This window comes from Stegostoma tigrinum, chromosome 5, assembly GCF_030684315.1.
Source record: "Stegostoma tigrinum isolate sSteTig4 chromosome 5, sSteTig4.hap1, whole genome shotgun sequence".
NCBI lineage: Eukaryota > Metazoa > Chordata > Chondrichthyes > Orectolobiformes > Stegostomatidae > Stegostoma > Stegostoma tigrinum.
Window position 1 is genome coordinate 68,030,232 of NC_081358.1, and position 22,506 is coordinate 68,052,737.

A 22,506-nucleotide genomic window follows, 5' to 3' on the forward strand; every position below is an offset into this window, starting at 1 on the left:
TCGGTTTACCATGGACATGCAAGTCCTTTACACCTCCATCCTCCAACAGTGGTCTCAAAGCTCTACATTTCTTCCTGGAAAAAGGCATGAGCTGTCCACATGCACCACTACCAACCCCATCCACCAGGCTGAGCTTGTTCCCACCCTGAACAACTTCTCTTTTAACTCCCCTCACTTTCTTCAAGTCAGAGGGTAGCGACATAAGACCCTGCATGGTGCCCAGTTTTGGCTGCCTCTTTGTGGAGTATATGGAACATTCCTTTCTCCAGTCCTATTCCGAATTCTTTCTCCGGTATAACAATAATATCATCGGCACTACTCTCTCTCATCCAGAATTGGAAAAGTTTATCAATTTTGCTTCCAACTTTCAACTCACTCTCACCTTCATCCAGTCCATCTCCAGCCCCTCCCTTCCCTTCCTTGACATCCTTGTTTCCATTTCTGGGCATAGATTGGCCACCAATATCTATTACATACCCATAGACTGCCACAATTACCTAGACTATGCATCCTCACACCCTGCTTCCAGTAAAGACTCTACTCCATTCTTCCATCTCCTCTGTCTTAGTCGCATCTGTTCTGATGATGCCAGCTTTAACAAGGGAGGCCTCTGAAATGGCCACCTTCTTCCTCCTCCTGAGGATTTTTCAGCAATGTATTTGGCGGGGCCCTCAGCCAGGTCAGAACCATCTCCCCCACTTCAGCATTCACCCCCTTTCTTTCCTCCCACAACAGTGACAGGGTTCCCTTTGTCTTCATCTGCTATTCCACCAGCATCCACATATAGTGGATCATTAGCTGCCTATTACACATTTGTGTAGAGTAACCATGAATTGGAAGGCAGGAAGTTAGAATTTCTTTGTTAAAAAAATGATAAGGGAGAAGAGTGCATGGCTCCTTTAAGAGGTAAAGTGATTTTCTAAGCTTAAAGATTTATACAAGGAAGTGTCTGTGTATAGCTGAAGATGTGCAGCCAGTTCTGAAATTGAAACGTGTATCAATTGGCAGTGTGATTGGAAACCTTTGGCTTGTTTTGATGTTTTGGAAACCAGCTGGAATCAGTCAATTAATTTAAATCAAGAACTTAGAGACTGAAAGCCAATTGAATTTTAATCTGTTGATGTTGACAGCCTTGGGCCAATGCTATTGTAAGAAAAGTGATGTATCATCAAAGGCATATAAAGACAGGGTTTTGAAAATCTGTGTGAGTGTGAACTGCCATCTGAGAAATAAGTATTTAGCTCTCACAAGAAATTGTTAAGCTCCCTAAGAAAGCATCATCTATCCATAAAAAGTACCATGGCACTTCTGGCTAACTGCCCTCACAGGCAGCATGGTGGCTCAGTGATTAGCTCTGCTGCCTCACAGTGCCAGGGACCCAGGTTTGATTCCACCCTTAGGCAAATGTCTGTGTGGAGTTTGCACATTCTCCCTGTGTCTCTGCGGGTTTGCGCGGGTTTGCTCCAGTTTCCTCCCACAGTCCAAAGATGTGCAGGGTAGATGGATTGGCTATGCCAAATTGCCCATAGTGTTCAGGGATGTGTAGATTAGGTAGGTTGTAGGGGAATGGGTCTGGGTGGGTGCTGCAAAGGTCAGTGTGGACTTGTTGGGCTAAAGGGCCTGCTCCACACTGTAGAAATTCTATGATTCTCAGCCTTCACAGAGAAAACAGCCAGATCAGCAGAAGAAAGATGTTTATGACTTGAGAACAGCAGAAGAAAGGCATGTAAACTTTGAAAGGCTAAGTTTTAATTTATTTTCCCATTACTTGGGTTTATATAAGTGGGAATCGTGTTAATTAGAACAACATACCAGTAGAATTTAGTTCAGTTAGGGAATAGGTAGTAGTTAAAGGGGTATTGCTCTGTCTGTTAGTAATTTGTTTATTGTTAAGGTTATGTCTGTGAGTAACAGCTGAAACTGCCAGTACAGAAAGCCTTAAAAAAAAATGAATGGCTGAACCCATCCTGCCCCGATAATTAAACAATTTGTAACCTGCTTTGTGCACACAGATGCTCCTAGACCTGCTGAAATTTCTCCAGCCATTTCTGTTTTTATTTCTGATTTCCAGAATCCATAGTTCTTTTGTTTTTTTTTGTTGAGTGAATGCTTTGCAGAACAACTTTGCTCAATCCATGATCATGATCTTGACATTCTAATCCAATGCTATTTCATTACTCCATCTTGGTCTCACGATTTCATTTCCAACCTGAGCATGTTGCAATGTTCCAGTGAAGCTCAGCACAAGCTGGAGGAACAGCATTTTATTTTCTGCTTAGGCACTTTACAGTTTTCTGGACTCAACAACTTTAGACCATGAACTCTGTTGCATATTTTGAGATTTTACATTTCACCATTTTCTGTTTCTTGTTTTCATACTTTTGCTTCCAGCCAGAGCTAACCTATATTCTACTATTATCACCTAGTCTGGACCAATGTGTTATTCTTCTCTATTACCTGTTGTAGCCTACTTTGCCTTTGTTCCATGACACCCTTGATCTTTAATCTCCATAGCCCTCTGCCGCTCTTTTTGTCCCACATCATGATATAGAGAAGTCTAAACAATAATATTGCTATTACTGAAATGGAAGAAAGAACCATAGAATCAGAAAAATGTTAAAGCACAGAAGATGGATACTCAGCCCATCATATCTGTGTTGCCTGAATCTCCCTAGTCACCTAAGCCCCTCTTTTCAGCATATGGTCTTGCTGGTTACAGCACTTCAGTTTACTTTTCAATGAGTTGAATGTTTCCACCTAAGTGATTAAACTGAGCAATGAATTCTCTCTGAGGGTCGTGTAGGCATGTGTCTGGATGGTGTCTGTGGGTTGTGTGGTGTCTAGAAAAAGTGTAGTTGGTATTGTGTGTTGTATGTATGGGTCTGTTTAAAAGTTAGTTAGCCATTCTACTTTATACTTAACAGTCTCATATCTCCTAAACAACGATTTTATTACATCTCATCACAGCCATCCAAAGTCTCCAATTTTATGAAGACTTTCAGAGGGTTCAAGGGTAGAGGAATTAGAGGGTTTGGCCCTTGGTCTACCTTTTGAAACTGATAACAAAATTCTGCTTAAGAAAATGATGAGCCTGAGATTCTGCAACCAGACTGACCATACTTGATGTAATGTGTTACCCTGCACATTCAAGAGCAAGCTAACTGGTTTTTACAATTATGATTGACCTTATATAGCCTCATATTTCCTCTCCATAAAGTTGACACATCTGCTGTTACTCAGATATAATCATATTGGCTATGATTACATTACACAATGAAGAAAAGACAAGGCAATTTGCCCTCAAGTAAAATGATTGTCAGCGAATGTCATACTTCTTCAGAATCAATCTTAAACGTTCTGCCAGTCTAGGCTTTCTGCTACTAACTTCCGTTTGTACTATATAATAAGAAGAAAATGTGAAAAAGTTTTAAGTATGTATTCATTCAATGGATCCATGGTTGCATTTCATTGATTTTAACTGGTCTACATCTTTCAACTGTTACCTTGAGGTAGATTAGACCTTGTATTTTATACATGCCTGCTATCACTGCTATTGAATAGTGTGCTTGAAAGGAAATTCCTCTATGAAATGTTAAATGAATGTCCAAAAACATCCTTTAAATGAAAATTTGATTTTTCTTTAAAAGCAAATGGAACATTGCAATTTGTGATGAACAAGCACAAAGCCCTATTCAGTTCTTTTCTTCCAGTTTAATTCAAAGAAAGTACTGAAATTATCTTCATAAATTCACAGATATGTGGTTTTCACAAAAACGCTGGAAATACTCAACAAAGTAGGCAATATTTGGCATGATAGAGTTAAACAGTTTCATCTGAGATTTGGGTACTGGGGATCAGGAAATTTTCCAGTTCAGTTTTCCCACATTGGAAAAAAGTATGTGAAAGACAGTGAGAAGAGGTTTGGGTGGGAATTAACGTAAGTAGGGCCTACTATAACCAGAAAAGCTACAGAGACAGATGTAGGGGTTTCTAGGGACCGAGGTGATTTGTTTAAAGAGCTCACATTAGTGTTAAGACCATTATAAATAGGAACAGAAGTAAGCTATTCATTCCCTTAAGACTACTGCTGATTAAGATTGCTGAGCAAGGTAAGGGCCCATGGTGTTCGACGTGAGCAACTGGCTTGGATTGAGGATTGGCTGTCTGACAGAAAGCAGAGAGTTGGGATAAAAGGCTCTTTTTCGGAATGGCAACTGGTGACGAGTGGTGTCCCGCAAGGTTCAGTGTTGGGGCTGCAGCTGTTCACCTTGTAAATTAATGATCTGGATGAAGGGACCGGGGGCATTCTGGCAAAGTTTGCTGATGATATGAAGATAGGTGGGACAGACAGGTAGTACTGAGGAGGTGGGGAAGCTGCAGAAAGATTTAGACAGTTTAGGTCTAGGAAATGGCTGATGAAATTCAATGTGAGTAAATGTGAGGTTTTGCGCTTTGGAAAAAAGAATACAGGCATGGGCTATTTTCTAAATGGTGAGAAAATTCGTAAAGCAGAAGTACAAAGGGATCTGGGAGTGTTGGTCCAGGGTTCTCTAAAGGTTAACTTACAGGTAGAGTCCGTGATTAAGAAAGCGAATGCAAGTTGCCGTTTATCTCAAGGGGGTCGGAATATGAAAGCAGCGATGTGCTTCTGAGGCTTTATAAAGCTCTAGTTAGGCCCCATTTAGAATACTGTGTCCAATTTTGGGCCCCACACATCAGGAAGGACATACTAGCCCTGGAGCGTGTCCAGCAGAGATTCACATGGATGATCCCTGGAATGGTAGGTTTAACGTATGTTGAACGGCTAAGGATCCTGAGATTGTATTCATTAGAGTTTACAAGGTTGAGGGGAGATCTAATAGAAACTTACAAGATAATGTATGGCTTAGAAAGGGTGGACACTGTGAAGTTGTTTCTGTTAGGCGGGGAGACTAGGTACCATGGGCACAGCCTTAGAATTAGAGGGGGTAAATTTAAAACTGAAATGAGCTGACATTTCTTCAGCCAGAGAGTGGTGGGCTTGTGGAATTCATTGCCACGGAGTGCAGTGGAGGCCGAGACGTTGGATGCCCTCAAGGCAGAGATCGACACATTCTTGATCTCAGAAGGAATCAAGGGCTGTGGGGGGAATGCAGGCAAGTGAAGTTGAAATGCCCATCAACCATGATTTAAATGGCGGGGTGGACTTGATGGGCCAAATGGCCTTACTTACACTCCTATGTCTTATGGTCTTATTACAGCATAGGATCATGACTGATCTGAATAGCAGCTTTCTGCAGTTTTTCGCCATTTGACTAATACTCTCTTCTTTTCTTCTCCATTCCAAAATGAACAGCTTCACATTTTGCAAATATTTTGTCCATTTACTTAATCTATCAATATTTCTCCATAACCTATTTGTAGCCCTCTCACAACCTGCCTTTCCATCTATTGTTTGTATCATCTGCAAATTTGGCTACCGTATGCTTGCTTCCTTCCTCCAAGTCATTAGGCTATGTTGTAAACACTTATGGTCCCAGTACTAATTCCAGTGAAACACCAGCAGTGACAGGCCACTAGCCTGAAAAAGAATACTTTATCAGAGGTTGTTGATTTGCTTGGTGAGCTGTCTTGTCTTCATTCAGACGTTTCATCACCATGCTAGGTGACATCATTAGTGGAGCCTCCAATGAAGCAACATAGAACATTACAGCACAGTACAGGCCCTTCGACCCTCGATGTTGTGCCAACCTGTCATACCAATCTGAAGCCCATCTAACCTACACTATTCCATGTATGTCCATATGCTTGTCCAATGACGACTTAAATGTACCTAAAGTTGGTGAATCTACTACCGTTGTAGGCAAAGCGCTCCATAACCTTACTACTCTCTGAGTAAAAAAACTACATCTGACATCTGTCCTATATCTTTCACCCCTCAATTTAAAGCCATGCCCCCTCGTGCTCGCCATCACCATCCTAGGAAAAAGGCTCTCCCTATCTACCCTATCTAACCCTCTGATTATCTTATATGTCTCAATTAAGTCACCTCTCAACATTCTTCTCTCTAACGAAGACAGCCTCAAGTCCCTCAGCCTTTCCTCGTAAGACTTTCCTTCCATACCAGGCAACATCCTAGTAAATCTCCTCTGCACCCTTTCCAAAGCTTCCACATCCTTCTTATAATGCGGTGACCAGAACTGTATGCAATACTCCAAGTGCGGCTGCACCAGAGTTTTGTACAGCTGCAGCATAACCTCTTGGTTCCGGAACTCGATCTCTCTAATAAAAGCTAAAACACTGTATGCCTTCTTAACAGCCCTGTCAACCTGGGTGGCAACTTTCAAGGATCTGTGTACATGGACACCGAGATCTCTCTGCTCATCTACACTACTAAGAATCTTACCATTAGCCCAGTACTTTGCATTCCGGTTACTCCTACCAAAGTGCATCACCTCACACTTGTCTGCATTAAACTCCATTTGCCACCTCTCAGCCCAGCTCTGCAGCTTATCTATGTCTCTCTGTAACCTACAGCATCCTTCGTCACTATCCACAACTCCACCAACTTTAGTGACGTCTGCAAATTTACTAACCCATCCTTCTATGCCCTCATCCAGGTCGTTTATAAAAATGACAAACAGCAGTGGATCCAACACCGACCTTTGCGGTACACCATTAGTAACTGGTCTCCAGGATGAACATTCCCCATCAACCACCACCCTCTGTCTTCTTTCAGCAAGCCAATTTCTGATCCAAACTGCTATATCTCCCACAATCCCACTCCTCCGCATTTTGTACAATAGCCTACTGTGTGGGGAACCTTCTCAAAAGCCTTGCTGAAATCCATATACACCACATTAACCGGTTTACTCTCATCTACCTTCTCAAAGTCACCTTCTCAAAGAACTCAGTAAGGTTTGTGAGGCATGACTTACCCTTCACAAAACCGTGCTGACTATCCCTAATCAAATTATTCTTTTCTAGATGATTATAAACCCTATCTCTTATAATCTTTTCCAACACTTTACCAACAACTGAAGTAAAACATTATTTTACTCTGCTTGGAATTTATACTGTCTGGCCCATTATGGTGAGTCGTGTCATTTCCGCTTTTGATCTGTATGGGTTTGTATATGTGGTCCAATTCTATGTTTGTTGATTGCATTATGGGTGGACAACCATGGCTGTAGGAATTCCCGTGGGCTACTATGGCTACCTTGTCCCAGTTAAACTATAGGCCTTCATTGTCTGAGTGTACTAATATTAGGGAGAGTTTGTTGTGCTGTTTTGCTGCTAGCTGATGTTCATGTATTCTGATGCCTAGTTTCCTTCCTGTCTGTCCAAAGTAATGTCTGTGGCAGGTGTTACACGGTATTTTATAAACCATGTTGGTCCTGCATGTTGTGGGAATGGGTTATTTAATCCTTGCAAGTGTTTGTCGTAGGGGCTACCATGATTCCTGGTGGCCTTAGGAGTCTTGTTGTCAGTCTTATTTGTACTTGATTTAGGGCAGTGTGGCCAGTGTGTTAGGGTGTAATGTGTCCTCCTGTTATTGTCTGTTTAGTAGGCACCTGCAGATGAAGTTGTGAGGATATCCATTCATAACGAGGATTTTGTATAGGTGCTCTTCCTTTTTCCTGTGTAGTTTCAGAGTGTTGCAGTGTGTCCTGGCTCATTTAAATAGCGTCCTATTGTAGCTTTGTTTGTGGGCATTAGGGTGGTTGCTGTGGAAGTCGAGGATTGGATCAGTGTGAGTTGCTATTCTATATACTGAGGTTTGGAACTTCCTATTGGTCATAGACTCAACTTTGGCATCCAGAAACAGAAGTTGATTGTTGTTTTCTTTTTCCCTTGTGAATGTATTCCCTGCGAATACGCTGTTGATGAAGTGGTGGATCTCTTCTAATTTATTGTGTTTGATAATGACAAATGTGCCATCTACGTACCAGATCTACCATTTAAGTTGAATGCGGGGGAGAATGGTGTGTTCTAGTCTTTGCATGACTGCTTCTGCAATGATTCCTGAGCTGGGTGATCCCACTGTATGCCGTCGATCTACTTGTACAGTTGACCGTTAAAGACAAAGTGTGTGGCAAGGCATAGGCTTAGTAATTTAAGTACGTTGTCTTGCCAATTGACCATCGAACCTGCATTACGACACTATTTAAATGGGCCAGGACACACTGCAACACTGGAACTATGCAGGAAAGAGGAAGAACACCTATACAAAATGCTTGCTATAAATGGAATTCCCCACAACTTCATTCGCAGGTGCCTACTAAACAGTCAACAACAGGAGGTCACAGTACACCCTAACACACTGGCCACACTGCCATACATCAAGATCATATTGGAACTGACAACAAGACTCTTAAGACCACTAGGAATCATGGTGGCCCACAAACCCACAGCCGCTCTATGACAAATGCTCACAAGAATTAAAGACGCCCTTTCCAAAACATGCAGAACCAACATGGTTTACAAAATACCATGCAATGACTGCCACGAACATTACATCGGACAGACAGGAAGTAAACTAACAATCAGAATACACAAACATCAGCTGGCAGCAAAACAGCAGGATGAATTCTCCTTAATTTAACAATGAAGGCCATCAGTTTAACTGGGACAAGGTAACCATAGTACTCCAAGCCAAGCACAGAAATGCACAGGAATTCCTAGAGGCATGGTTCTCCACCCACAAACATGTAGAATTGGACTCCATATACAAACCCATTAGGTATTTGCTTATGATCCACACCACCCCAAAACGTATCTCTTGCTAATGAAAATTGAGGCATCCAGAAATTGTGCTATGAATCATGAAACCAGGTACTGATACAGTTTATAAATGCCCACTGAGTTTTTATAACTCTGTGATAATCTTGTCAAAAGTTTCAGACTCACAACCTTTCATTAGAAGTGGGATCGCTTTAAGATTCATTAATTTTTAACGAAGGCGTTGGAAGAGGGCGAAAGAACAAGAGGAATGGTTTGTGTTGGGATGGAAGACAGAAGAGTTAAATGACAAAAGACAAATGAAGTTATAATGAGACACTTAAAGTAGCAAAAAGATTGGCCTAGCAGGGATATGAATTTGAAAAATAAAATTACCAACCAAAGAAAGGAGAAACAAAGATAATAATCTGAAATTACTGAATGTTGAGTTCAGAAGGCTATAATGTGCCTGGTCATAAATAAGGTACTGCTCCTCTAGGCTATTTTGATGATCATTGAACAGTAAAGATGAAGAGGTCAGAGTGGGAATGAAGCAGAAAATTGAAATAATAGACAACCAAAAGCTCAGTGTCATGTTAGTCAACTGAATACCAAACGGTTATTCAATCAATGTTTGGTCTCCATAATATTAAAAAAAAACCACATAGTAAGGACTGAATTGTGACTTAAGCTGAAAGATGTACAAGTAAATTATGATTGTAGGGGTGAAATGTATCTGTTTACATGAAGATAGCCCATGTTTGAAAGACACAAAATGGCCAACAAGGGTTAAAACAAAATGAGACAGCCTGCTCAAACATTTAAATGAAACACACTGGTGCCTTTGAACTAAACTACTCCAAGATTAGCAAAAGAGCTTTATCACCAACCATGTGAGACAGTTTTGATAAGAGAATGCCTAGGAACAGACAAATGATTAATTCCAGCCTCATTAATGAAAGGATGAGTTTCCCAGTAAATGTATATTACCAGGTGCAGGTCTCAGCCCATGAACCAGCCAAGATTAATTCCCTAAACAGCTGCAAAGACAACAACTAAAGTAACTTTGTAGTAAATAGTTGCTTCTTTGAGATTACCTGCAATATTAAATCGATTCTACTTAAAAATTCCTAAATCATAGAATTATTTTTAACATATAACCAAGTATAATACAGGCATTAGGGCGAAGGCACTTAAACCTGGGTGTGAAAGTTTCATAGTCTTAGGAAACACTTTACCTTATGCCCAATGAATAATAGAATTCACACTCTCCTTAGAGATAAGCAGCCTGAGGGAGATCCAAAGGAGTTTAGCGAATGCTAATGAATAGGATATGTAGAAAGGTCCCAAGGCCGAGAGTTTACAATGTCTGATAAATGCCACAAGACTATGGGAATCTGGAACTATCCATAGGAATTCCCATCACCGATTAGGTGTCCCACAGGAATGGGTGAATGGATTAAAAGGAAAGGACAGTGACTAGGCTGTATTTGATTATTGTAACAGAAAATGTATAAAATGTGGCATTTTCACTGTAAAGGTCAGAGTGAGTCATCAATATCTCTTCAGATATGTGGCAAAGATTAAGGGAGAAATTGATTTCTCAAGTCAAGGCCATATTCAAGGTAGGTCCTTTGGCCCTCTCCCTGCATTATCCGGTGTCTGCTAGAATAAAAATCTTTCACATGCCTGAATCCTGCCTGTCTCCTGAGTTTTGTCTCCAGCCATTAGGCAGGGTATGCTCCTATAACTATGCAGAGTTTTATGGAGATGACAAAGCTAAGCCACTGGCTGGAAAGTGGGCAACACCTTTGCATTATCATATTTCAAGATATCCTCTTACATTTTGTACTTGACAGCCAGAGGTAAGCTTTACTCTGGGTTTGAATATCTTGGAGTCTTGATTCCCAAAGGTTGAGCTGTCCAGCTAATCAGAGGCCAATAATCCTTCTTCTCTCAATCCTACAATGTTTCCTGTTTATCGCATTATATGTTATTTAATGAAACTCGAAACACATTTCAAGAACAGCATTCCATCTTTCTATTAAGGCCTTTGAGGCCACTTGCCCTTATTATTTATCTCATTCAATAGCTTACACTACATAGAATGATAGAGAATTCCCAGCATATCTCAATTGGATGGTCCTATATTGTGCTTCAGAGGATGAACTATACATTTCAAGACAATAAGTCCATAAAATGTTGGAACAAAAGTCCATTACATTTGTATGTGCCATTCAATGAGATCATAGCTTATCTCATAAAGCTCACCTCCACTTTTCTGCCTTTCCCCACAACTCTTGATTGCCCCCATATCAGCCCTTGACTACATTTAATCACCCAGCTTCAACAGTCCTCTGGGTAAAGTATTTCACAGATTTTCACCTCAGTGACAAAATGCCTCCTCATATCTGTCTTCAATGTGTATCACCTTATTCTGAGATTATACCCTCCGGTCCTGGATTCTCTCACAAAGAGAAACAACCTTTTTGCATCCAGTCTGTCAAACTCCTTAAAAATCTTCCATGTTCCAAATAGGTCACATTTCGTTTTTCTAAATTTCAATGAATTTAGGCCTAATCTACTCAACCTCTCTTCATAAGACAGTCCTTCCATTCCTGTCAGTGGCCTAGTAAACTTTCTCTGGACTGCCAGCATATCTTTCCACAAGTAAGGGGTCAGCAGACTCTTTTTGTCATCTTCACCACTTGCATTCCCATCTATTCTTGTGTTATCCATAAAGGTTGTCTATAATACATTCACTTTCTTCAACCACATCATGAATATATGTTGTAAATAATTGTGACCCAGTTTGGATTCCCGTGGCCTCTCGCTATTGCAGATTGTCACCCTGAAAATGTCCACCTTATCCCAGCTTTCTGTCTTCTATAAGTTAGCCAATCCACTATTCATGGTAATACATGATCTCCCAACAGACTCTTAAGCTAAGATGATAAAATGTGAGGCTGGATGAACACAGCAGGCCAAGCAGCATCTCATGAGATGCTGCTTGGCCTGCTGTGTTCATCCAGCCTCACATTTTATCATCTTGGAATCTCCAGCATCTGCAGTTCCCATTATCTCTGACTCTTAAGCTACTTAAGTCGCCTCCATTTCTTATTCAATTTACATATTCTTGTGTACTTTTCTCCCATACATAAATATTTGGCTCTTTTTGGGGAGGCCAGGTTCATGACATCTCTGTTCTGTGTCACAGTTACCATGGTGCAGTTTTTGCTGATACCTGCAACTGCGCATGTATAAAATACACTCCTCTTGAGATGCTGGGGTAGTGTCTCCACCTCTGAGCCAAGTCCCACTTGCTCCATATGTATATAATAATATCTCTGAATATGTCGTTTTAGAAAATATCAAGCTTGTTCGTAAAAAGATCTATGTAATTCTCATAAAATGAAATTCCATATTCTAAAGACTGTTAGGACAATAAGTTTTTTCTGATTTCTTTTTAAGATTTATTAATTACATGATAGTAAAATGTAGGGTATGCTGGGTAGTTTGATCTTAGAGTAGGATAATAGGACGGCTCAATTTTGTGGGCCAAAGGGCCTGTACTGTGCTGTTCTATGTTCTACTATTTTACATCTAGGAACCCTAGGTTTGGAATTAACCACAAGTGGAAACATCCTTTCTATCCTATTAAACCATTTCATAAATGTAAAGATTTGTCTTCTTTCCTCTAGAGGAAGAATATCCAACCTTGTCTTTAACCAGTACAACCGTTTTCTTGCCGAGAATAGTTGTTTGTAAATAAGGATTGAGTGTGCCAACTGTTCTAGGAGTAGGCAAGGTAGAAGACTTACTAGGTGGCCTCCTTACTGACACCCTCACCACAGGGGTTTTGCAGTGTAAGTGTTCACCTGTGTTTTTTCTATTACAAAATTTTGGATTTCAGATGCCTGCTCTATTTTGCCAGACTTACATATCGCCATAGGACCATTACGACCTGCAAGATTATCTCCAACTCACTCACTGTTTTGACTTGGAAATATGCCACCATTCCTTCACTGTTGCTGGATCAAAATCCTGAAACTCTTGTCCATCACAACATTGTAGGTGATGTAACAAAATCAGTTGGACAATATAGGCTCAAGAATGCAGCTCACCACTTTCTCAAGGGCAATTAGGAGTGATGGAGCCATTGAATAAAAGAAGAAATGTAGCTAACAAGCTTAAACCATTCAGATGTTTCCTGAGCTTGTACATCTTTCCTGTCTTTAATTTCTCTTGATTTTCCTCCTTTTGTCTTTATCATTTCCTTTGTTGAACCAGCTCCTGTTTTTATTATAGAATCCCTAGAGTGTGGAAACAGGCCCTTTGGCTCAACTAGTCCACGCCAACACTCAGAGCATCTCCTTATAATCCACCAAATCTACACATCTCTGAACATGATGGGCAATTTAGCACGGCCAATCAACCTAACCTGCACACCTTTGGACTGTGGGAAGAAACTGGAGCATCCGAAGACGGGGAGAATGTGCAGACTCCACATAGACAGTCGTCTGCGGGTGGGATCAAACCCGAGTCCCTGGCGCTGTGAGGCAACAGTACTAACCACTGAGCACCATGCCATCCCAAAAGTGGCACATTTGCCTGTGTGCAATTTAGACAGATCTCACCCACGCAACTTTCTCAGCCCAACAAAGCACAGCACAACTGGCAGTGGTGGGATTCTCATATGTTTGTTTTTGTGTAAGTAAACCCCCATCCTGCTTCCTCCCCTTGACCCTTCTAAACTGTTCACCTTCAGTATCTTCCAGTTTTAGGAAAAGATCTACCTGAGACAATAATATTTTTCCTTTCTTTAAAGATGCTACCTGACTCAGGGTAAATACAGCATTTTACAGAACTAAATCATCATTTTTTTCATTCGCATCACTATAAATTTATTAGACTCCCCTGACTCCCACCCCACGACCCCCCACCCCCACCCCGGTTGTTTCACCAGAACCTTATCTCAAATTTGAAAAACGAGGTTCCTAAATTCACATTAAATAGTCTGCAGTAATAAATTAACATACAACTAACAAAATCTGATAATTTAACAATAATTGCTGCTAAAGTGCTCCCCCACGTGGAAATTAATAGAAAATAATTTTTTTTACTGCAAGTTAATAAGATGATATGCGGCGAAAAACAAAGAATAATAAAACAAAAATTCTTACATTTCCCGCATGTCTGCCCTCAAATCCCCTCCACCCAAAATGGTACTGACATACCACCCCATCAATCTCCGCATCCAGCACATCATCTTTCGCCACTTCGACCACCTACAATCCAACACCATGATCAAAGATATATTTCCCTCCACAGCCCTATCTGCCTTTCATGGGGACCACTCACTCTATGACTCCCTCGTCTGCTCCGCACTACCCATTAGCCCCACCACAGCCGGCACCTTTCCCTGCAACTATGAGAATTGTTACGCTGCCCCCTAACCTCGCCCCTCACCTCCATCCAAGGCACAAAGTAAACTTTCCATATGTGACAGGCACATACCCGACCCGTACATCCTCCAACCTGGCCTACTGTATCCATTGCTCCCGATGTGGCCTCCGCCATATTGGTGAGACGAAGTGCAGACGTGGGTCTGTTTCAAGGAGCATCTGCATTCTGTACGCAATAATTGACAACAAATTTGGGTTGCCAACCATTTTAACTGCCCTTCCTACTCCCTGGGTGACATGTCCATCCTGGGCTTCTCCAGTGCCACAAAGACACCACATGCAAACCGGAGGAGCCACACCTCAGATTCCGCCTTGGGAGCCTATGATCTAATGGCCTGGACACAGAATTCACCAGTTTTACAATCTTCCCACCCCTGGCCTCATCCCATTTCCAAACATCCCCATCCTTGACCTGACACAACGTGCCCATATTCTTCTCCACCTATCCATTCCACCCTTTCCATCGACCAATCCCCACCACTTCCTACCTGCATCCAGCCTATCAGCACCCCACCTACCTTTCCCCAGCCCCATCCCTCCTTAACCTGATACAGCCCTGACATCTTCTCGCCCACCTATCTGCCCCACCCTTCCCATTGACCAATCTCCACTATCCCCTACCTGCATCTACCTATCACAATCCTACCTACCTTCCCCTCAGCCCCATCCCTCCTCCTACTAATTATTTCCTAGCTCTCTTCTCCCTACCCAGTTCTGAAGAATGGTCCTGAACTGAAATGTCAACTTTCCTACTCCTCTGATGCAGTCTGAGCTGCTGTGTTCCTCCAGCTCCACACTGTGTTGCCTCCACTCTGGATTGGGCCAGATGTCTGCATTTTCTTCCTTTCAAATGTTATTAACTCCATACTTGTGCATATTTTGCATGCTATTCCATCTCTTAATTTAATGCATCTTCAGTTTTCCTTAGATCTTATCCCTTCTAATACATTTTTGGTTGGCTTGCCATCATCCGTCTGACCACTCAATTTCTAACCCTAAATAGTCTATTTTCAGCAGAGACTTCAATGAGTGAATATACAAATTAGGAGCATGAATAGGCTATTTGGCCTTTTGTGACTTTGCCATCACTTGATAAGATAATAATCTTGCAAACCCTACTTATTAAGAATCTATCTATCGCTGCCTTAAAAATATTTAAAGACTTTCCTTCCATTCCTTTTAACGGAGAGTTCCAAAACCTGCATAACCCTCTGTGAGAAAAAATAATGCCCTCTTTTCTGTCTTAAATGGTTCATCCCATACTTCTGGATTCTCCCCAAAATAGGAAACCTTCCACATCCATCTTATCAAAAATTCTTAGGATATTACATTTCACTCATGTTGCCTCTTACTTTTCCAAATGCCAGTGAATTAAAGCCTAGCCTACCCAATCTTTACTCATATGGCAGTCACCACAGTCAGTTGTTAATCTGGTAAACCTTCTCTGAACTGTTTCTAAAGCATTTCTACCCTTCCATTGAGAAGACCAATACTATACAATGTACCCCAGATGAGATAATTTATAATTATTGTCCCTCTGTATCCCAGCATTCTGCCTCCAAATCTTAGGATTAGCTTTTCCCAATTTCATTACCAGAACAATGCCGTTTATAATTCCCCTGAAGTTTCAATGAGCTGAACTACAGGATTGAGAGTAGAAAGATTGTAGTTTATAGAGCTGCGGTGTGCCATAAGCAGTCAATTGACCATGTCTAAACCCCTGGACTGATATTGGACATACTTTGTTGGGTCCTTTAAGACCAACTCCCTTGGTCTGATTGAGGGCTATTCTGAATGAGAGATGAAGAAAGATTGAGCAGTTGAGGCGTACACTGTATTTTACATGTACATATATGTTAAGAATGAGAGTAATTTCAATTGATATATAAAAGATACATAAAGGGATTGACAAAGCAGACATAGAGGCAATGTTTCCTCTTGTGGGGCAATCTAGATTAACAGGTCATAGTTTTAGGATAAAGGGTGCTAAATTTAAAGAAGAGAGAGGAGAATGTGCTTCTCAAAAGATTATGAATGTGTGGAATTCACTAATCAGAATCAGTTCATGCAGGGATATTGAGTAAATATAAGCAGGGATAGACAGATGTTTAATTAGTAATGGTTTTGAATGGTTACAGAGAGCAGGCAGGAGAGTGAAGTTGAGATTGAGATTAGATCAGCCATGGTTGTATTGAATGGTATATCATGCTTGAGGGGCTGAATTGATAACTCCTGCTTCTAGTCCTTATGTTCTTTGTTCCTTTAACCTTTGAAACATTGCCATTTGGTTGAAGCACATGTAAGATGTTTGCCTTATACTCTGGCATGTGCTGCGGGTGTGAAATTGATGTAATTATAACTATAAAGATGTTTTTTACATAAGGTAAAAAGGACTTTCCTTATTAAAGATGATTTGGCCAAACTAAAATATTGCAGGAGTGGAAGAGTTAAATCAATCCAAAATAAAGTAAACAAAGATGTTGTTCCAAATAAGCTATTTTGCAATGTGAATAAACAATCAAATTAGGTTCAATAGTGACATAGCTTAAACAACTGGGATCGGCCAAGGAGAAGAACATATTGGGTGCCTGCATGCTTGCTGGAGTGTCAAGGGGACAGGATGAGGTTAGTAGGTAGGAAAAGGAGGTGCGGCTGGAGGTGGTGGGGGATAGGTGAGAGGAAGAACAGGTTAGGAAGGTGGGGAAGAGCTGGGCTGGTTTTGGGATGCAGTAGGGGAAGGGGAGATTTTGAAGCTGGTGAAATCCATATTGATACCGTTGAGCTGCACGGTTCCCAAGTGGAATATGAATTGCTGTTCCTGCAACCTATGGGTGGCATCATTATGCCACTGCAAGAGGCCCAGGATGGACATGTTGTCTAAGGGATGGGAGGGGGACTTGAAATGGTTCGCAACTGGGAGGTGCAGTTGTTTATTGTGAACCGAGCGTAGGTGTTCTGCAAAGTGGTCCCCAAGCCTCTGCTTGGTTTCCCCAGCGTAGAGGAAGCCACACCGGTTACAGTGGATGCAGTATACCACATTGGCAGATATGCAGGTGAACATCTGCTTGATGTGGAAGGTCATCTTGGGGCCTGGGATGGGGATGAGGGAGGAGGTGTGGGGTCAGGTGTGGCACTTCCTGCGGTTGCAGGTGAAGGTGCCGGGTGTGGTGGGGTTGGAGGGCAGTGTGGAGCGGACAAGGGAGTCGCAGAGAGAGTGGTCTCTCCAGAAGGCAGGCAAGGGTGGGGTTGGAAAAATATCTTGGGTGGTGGGGTTGGATTGTAGATGGCGGAAGTGTTGGAGGATTATGCGGTGTATCCGGAGGTTGGTGGGGTGGTATGTGAGGACTAGGGTGATTCTCTTAGGGCGGTTATTGCGGGGGTAGGGTGTGAGGGATGTTCACCTGCACATCTGCCAATGTTGTATACTGTATCCACTGTACCCGTTGTGGCTTCCTCTACATCGGGGAAACCAAGTGGGAGGCTTGGGGACTGCTTTGCAGAACACCTCAGCGCGGTTTGCAATAAACAACAGCACCTCCCGGTCGCGAACCATTTTAACTTGCCCTCCCATTCCTTACACGACATATCCAACCTGGGCCTCCTGCAGTGCCACAATGATGTCACCCGAAGGTTGCAGGAACAGCAACTCATATTCCATTTGTGAACCCTGCAGCCCAATGGTATCAATGTGGACTTCACCAGCTTCAAAATCTCCCCTTCCCCCACTGCATCCCAAAACCAGCCCAGCTCGACCCCTCCCCACACTGAATCCCAAAAACCAGCCCAGTTCTTCCCCGCCTCCCTAACTGTTCTTCCTCTCACCTATCCCCTCCTCCCACCTCAAGCTGCACCTGCATTTTCCACCTCCTAACCTCATCCCATCTCCTTGACCTGTCCGTTCTCCCCGGACTGACCTATCCCCTCCCCACCTCTACTCTCCTCTCCACCTATCTTCGCCTCTATCCATCTTCAGTCTGCCTCCCCCTCTCTCCCTATTTATTTCAGAACCCTGTCCCCATCCCCCTCTCTGATGAAGGGTCTAGGCCCGAAAAGCCAGCTGTTGTGCTCCTGAGATGCTGCTTGGCCTGCTGTGTTCATCCAGCTTCACACTTTGTTATCTTGGATTCTCCAGCATCTGCAGTTCCCATTATCATTGGCACAGATACTGCTATTTTCATTACTGGTAATAAAATAAAATAAAATCACAAAGTGCTAACAGACGATGGCAAGAATCGACCAGAGATGAATATAATCTATAACAATTGCTGCAAGTGTGGCTTTGTATATCTGATTTATAAAGTTGCCATCGCTACCGTATTATAGGTGTCCCTGCCCGAAATAAATGTTGAAATTTTAAACATGCAAGAACCATCACTGTGCTGATGGTTTCTAACTCTCAAACTACATATTACTGAATAGTAACAAAAAGCAGGAAAGAAAAAACAATAGTTACTTATCAAGATTAGATATTTTTATTCACCCAGCCAAATTCCTAATCACCCCAAGGCTGTTGAATATTACAAATAGAACATTTGTTAGTATAACCACTGTCCAAGGAAAGTACAAATACTTCGCTTTTTTCAGCAACCATATATGCTGCCACTCTTGACAGGAGGTTTTAAACTCCAAGTGAGTAGAGTGTAAAATATGTCCACAATGTTCAGCTGCTCCTTTTCAAGACTCTTAGGGCAATTGGTGAATTATTTTCAATTTTTCTTTGTCATTTTAATTTTATTGCATATGCAGCATTGCATGATCTGCATACAGATCCAATGCTGTTCATTAAAAGGCATGTTTTACAATTTACTGAATTCCCTCAAGCAAAGGCAAGATCTATTTCTGGCTGTGACAGAGATTATGCAGAAGGTAGCAATTATATGGCATTATAAAACAATACATGATCTCCTACTGCATTAATGAGTTGAAGTGAAGTTTCTCAGAGCATACCACCTGTCTCAGGTAATCACATATTTTTGGGTGGGGTGGTTTGCAAATAATTCTGTCATGTACAGGTTTCACAGCTTCAAGGGGTGGATTGAATAGACCAGGAACCTGTCTGTGATCTTGGTTGTTGCAATCATTGTGTCCCTTAGCTGTTGGTCGCTGATCCACACCTTCTCTCCCATTTCCAAAGTGAGCAGATTGTGAAGATAAAAAGCAAAATGCTGTGGGCACTGAAAATTTGTGAGGAAAAATAGAATGCTGGAGGAATTCAGCAAGTCTGGCAGCATCTGTGTCGAGAAATGCGCAGAATTCTGAAGAAGTGTTTTGAAAGGCTGGTCATGGCCCACATCAACTCTGGCTTCCCAACCTGCATCAATCCCATGCAATTTGCCTACCAATGAAGCAGGTCCTCAGCACATGCCATTCCCCTAGCCTTACGCTCCTCCCTGGATCATATGGATAACAAGGACACCTACATAGGCTCATACTCACTGACTAGAGCTCCGCCTTCAACACTACAATCTCAGCCAAACTTATCCCAGAATTCCAAGGCATAATCCTTGGATCCACCCTTTGCAATTGGATCCTCAGTTTCCTGACCCACAGGCCACAATCAGTGAAGATAGACAACAGTACATCCTCCACGATAATCTCCAATACTTGGGCTCCGCAAGGATGCATCCTGAACTCCTACTGTGCTCCCTGTACACTCACGACTGTGTGGACAAATTCGAAATGAATGCCATCTACAAGTTTGCTGATGACACCACTATGGAAGGATGGATAAAAAAACAATGATGAATCAGAATGCAGGAAGGTGATAGAGTGTCTGGTGTTAACGTGCAAACATGCAATGATAACAATCTCTTTCTCAAACTCAGCAAAAAGAAAAACTGATCATTGACTTCAAATAGAAAGGAGGACAACATGTTCTGATCTACGTCAACTGAAGTGAGGTGAAAAGGGCCGAGAGTATCAAGTTCCTAGGAATGATGATAACTGATAATCTGTCCTGGGCACCCCACATAGATATGATGGTCAAGAAGCGCTACAACTTCTTCCTCAAGTGGCTTAGGAAATTTTGCATGTCCATAAGGGCCCTCACCAACTTTTACAGATGCACCATTGAAAGCATCATATCTGAGTGCATAATAGCTTGGTACAGCAGCTGCTCTGCCAAGGACTGTAAGAAACTACAGAAAGTTGTACACACAGCCCACATCATTGTGGAAGCCGACCTCCCATCCATGGACTCCATTTACACTTCTTATTGCTGTGGAAGAGCTGCCGACATCATCAAAGACTTCTCCTGCCCTCAGTAATGATCTCTTCCAATCTCTTCCATCAAGCAGAAGAAACAGAAACTTGAAGACATGGGCCAACAGGTTCAAGAACGCCTTCTCCACTGCTGTTAGTAGACTGCTGAATGGACCTCTCCAGCTTCAAATAATGTTAATTTTGCTAATGTTGATCTTGCTTTGTGCAACTCCTGTGAAGTCTTAACTTTGTGTACCTTGCTCTATCTAAGCATAAATGATCCGCATGTCCTGGTTTGCTATAATCTGCCTGTATTGCTCACAAAACAAAACTTTTTACTGTACTTAGACACAAGTGACAATAATAAATCCAATCAAATCAAAGTTTGAAATGTTAACTCTGTTTCTTGCTTCACAGATGCTGCCAGAGCTGTTGAGATTCTCCAACATCTTCTGTTTTTATTTTGGTCAGGTTATGAATGTACTCCAAGCCCAGATTGTCTTTACCTTTCATATTTTGTTGAACTTGAGATATGGAGAAATCCACATTGGACTGAAAAGGACTGGAAACATCATTACCAAATTATGACTATAGTTGCTCTGGTTATACGCCTCATACAATGTAGCAAGAGTTTTCTGTATGGTACTGATGTATTGAGCTCTGTAACTGAAGTTGGCTCAGCAATAAATGATCAACTCCCTTGTCCTGAAGATATGCCTCTATGATAAGGAGCTTTAGTTATAGTCCATAATTTAGAAAACCAAGGTTGTTCTCCTTAAAGATTGTGAAGATTGAAAAGAGATTTGCTAACAGAATTCAAAATTATAAGAGTAATAGACAGAGAGGAGAGAGAGAGGAGTTGTTCCCATTGCTAAAAAACAGTCCAGAATCAGACGACATCAAATTTAAGTTGATTAACAGAAGAAGCAATTGTGATGTGAAGAAAATTTTTTTTTATACAGTGGGTGGTTGTGTTCTGAAATGGACACTCCAGAAAGTGTGATATTGGCTTTGTCAAGTTAAACCCTCAAAAGAGAACTGGATTACAAAAGGAAGAGAAAAGTAAATTATGTGGCTATAGAGAAAAATAACAGAGATGGTTCTAGAGAATAGATCTTATTGAGGACCCGTATGGACACAATGGGTTGAATGGCCCTCTTCTAAGTTGCAACAATTTAATTTTTATCTAGGTTGGATTTTATGGTAAGATGTGTTTTCTCCCTAAGACTAAAAAGAATGGCTAGGAGCCTGTTCCATCAAAAGTCTAGTTGCTGTTCTATCTTTTTCACACATGGAGGGCCATTTACTGGATCAGTGCAAGAATTCTGTCCATGTCTCTATTAATTGGCCACTTAAGGGCATCAATTGACCAAAGACTGGCTCTGCAGCACTTTCATTGCCCTTCATAGGATGGAAGGCAGATCAGCATCAGTCAAGTAGGTTCTGGCCTTCACACAAATCACTTGGGAGGGGGTGTATGATCCAAATGATCCATGATTCTTCATCCCTTAGCCATTGGAAACAACCTGTCAATGCATGCCCTTCCAAACCTTTACAAATTCCGGTGCATTCTCCTCCATTGCCTTCAGGATGCCATGATTTCCCCTCTACTCCACTTCTGCATATCTCCTGGGAATTGGCTGTTCTCTTCTCCTGATAAAAGAAATGAAAGAGCAAATGACTATTATTTCACCTGTTTATGTTTAGGGCATGGGTGGAATATTTGAGTGAGATGGGATGTGGGGTGCTAGGTCTGCTAACTTCATGAAAATGTCATTGCCATCTATGAAATGTAGAGTTAAGGCTCTGCCTAAACAGACATTCTTATGTATGTTTGCAAAGAGATGGTTTCCCAGGATACATTAGAAAATGCCAGGGTGGAAAGGAAACGATGATTATTATTTCACTCACCTTGTCTAAGAAGTTACCGAAGCATTATGAAGGGTCGGCTGAATGGCCTACCCTTGGTCCTAATTTCTATGGTTCTGCCTGTGCAACTTGGTAAGTTAAGACAATGGCTCTATATCATATCATGTGCCACCTTGGAGCATAATTCCTGAGAATGACAAGACAGTCTCTGAAAAACCTATCAATCCTTAAAATACCTTGGTGCTCTTGTACATCAGAATTTCCCTGAAGA

General features: G+C 41.7%; 1 protein-coding gene across 5 annotated transcripts in view; it reads right to left on the reverse strand.

Annotated features, from left to right (window-relative positions):
• LOC132205976 (neuropeptides B/W receptor type 1-like) overlaps nt 1–22,506 on the reverse strand; it is a 37,719-nt gene that overhangs the window by 7,150 nt on the left and 8,063 nt on the right. For 4 of the 5 annotated variants that reach the window (XR_009445768.1, XR_009445767.1, XR_009445765.1 and 1 more), the window contains exon 2: nt 21,917–22,019. The exons of the other annotated variant lie outside the window; for it this stretch is intronic. The gene's annotated coding sequence lies outside the window, so the exon portion shown is untranslated. The remainder of the gene's footprint in view (nt 1–21,916; nt 22,020–22,506) is intronic. 5 annotated transcript variants of the gene reach the window in all.